The following is a 2,040-nucleotide window of genomic DNA, read 5'->3' on the forward strand; positions in this document are numbered from 1 at the left end:
GCAGCATCCCTGAAGCCACAGCACACTCTGCAGGCACTCACACCACAGCACCGACCCCAAACCTTCCAGTATGTCCCTCCCCACAAGTGTCACAGCATCGAACCCCAGCCACTCCAAATGTCCCTGGGGATGGTGGCACTGGGCTGCAGAGGAGTCTTTGCCCACACCGAGCCCAGCAGATGCTGGGAGCTGGGGCCATGCCCACAGACACCAGCAGGCAAAGGCATCAAACAGAGCCTATCACACCATCTTCCCACCTGCCCCAAAATCTCTACTGCCCCACCACACCCCCTCTTTAGCAATTACCAGACAGTCACTGCCTGCAGCACCCCCCCCACCACCCCCCCCAGTGGGCTGTGGGAGCTGAGGGCAGCTGCTGCAGGGCTTTGCCCCTTCTGATGCTCATTCCAGCTGCAAGGCTCTGGCACGGCACAGCCGTGGCTCCGCTAATTCTATCAGCATAAACATGGTTTATAGGGCTGCCATTTCCGTGTGTCAGCTTTTCTAAATCACCCTGTGCAACGCTCTCCATCCCTCACCAGAGCACCAGCCCCTCTCCTGAGGGCAGAGATGCTAGGAGATCCCACTCAGCAGCAAACAGCACTAAAGGAAAGTTCGTGTCAGGGATGTGGCAGGCTGGAGACACTGAGAGCAGCCTCCAGCCAGGAAACCTCCACACCGGCCAGAGAGCAGGTCAGCCCCTCCACATCCCTGGGGCACATCCTGCAGGGGGGCATTCAGGTGAAAATAAAATTAAACAATCAAGAAAACAAGCTGATAAAGAAATAAAGAGGCCCTCGGAAAAGAGGGCTCTACACAGCTCTATGAAGAGGAAAGCAGAACAGCTACAGCCAAAGAACCCTGCCAAACAAGCTGCTACCCACTGCCCACCCCCCATAAAGCTTTTTTTTCCCCTTTTTTTTTTTTTTTTGCTTTTTTAAAATACCCTGCTCAGTTCCCCCAGAACATGCCCAGTACCAGCTTTCAGCCACTTAAACCAAACACCCCATTTTTTGAGCTCGAGCCCACATCAAGCTGGATATGAAGCAGCTGTGGCTCCTCACCCCACCTCACCAGACCCAACAAGCCCTCAAATCAGTGGTTTCACCTGCAGAAACCACCTGGTCCCAGCTCTTGGGCACCTCCCCGTCCCAGTGCAGGGAAGGAAGCCAGGGCTTGCCAGAAAGCAGCAGCATTTCTGAGCAGAGCTCTTGCAAAATTCCCGTCCTTTCCCACACGACGCGCAGCAGAAGCAGCCGCAGCGTTCCCACCTCGGCGGGAAGGAGCCACCAGGCAGACGGAGCCTCCTGGCACTGAAGAACTGTGGTGCAGGCTGCCAGGAGCCAGTCAGGATGCTCCTAAAGAGCATCCAGTGAGCCTCAATAACATGGAGCCTGGTGTGGCGGCAAAGCCCTTGGCTGCAATTCCTGTCAGGAGGGCTGAAGGACCAAGAGAGACACTGTGGAGTGTCCCAGGGCTGGACCAGTCCCATCGATGGTTGCTGTGGGGTGACACTTGACCTCTGAGGAGGGCCCCCCAAAAAAGGTGTGTGAGTGGTCCGTGGAGACAATGAGGATGATGAGAGCTCTGGGGAGCTGGGCATGGGGGAAGTCTGGCTCCAATGAATCCACACGGGGGAAGCGTGGGATGCCAGCTCACTGCTGAGGGTCTGAGCCTTCAGAAACACATTTGTGGGGGTTAAAACCCACTGTTCAGTTTGCACTGGCTTTTGGAGGCAGTGGGGTCCACTGGGATCCTGTGTCCTCCCTGCTGGAGTTGCACACCATTCCAGGAGGGGAGCTCAGCACCCTCCTGAGGGTCCCCCCGCTGCCTCCATCACAGCCTGCATCACCCAGAGGCTGACGTCTTCAGGGTACCACTCCCAAAATCTGTCCCAGATGTGGAAAACTAAACAGCTAAACCAGCAAAGGGACTTTGTTGCTGCAGTGGGGCCTCTCAGCTGGCCCTGTCCACCCCTCATGTCCCAGCTGGACTGAGCCTCTGCTCAGGCACATGTGTCTGTCCCTGATATTTAAAAAT

This window comes from Empidonax traillii, unplaced genomic scaffold (genome assembly GCF_003031625.1).
Source record: "Empidonax traillii isolate 1590-97213 ecotype Southwest subspecies unplaced genomic scaffold, ASM303162v1 scaffold158:size1480230, whole genome shotgun sequence".
Classification (NCBI taxonomy): domain Eukaryota; kingdom Metazoa; phylum Chordata; class Aves; order Passeriformes; family Tyrannidae; genus Empidonax; species Empidonax traillii.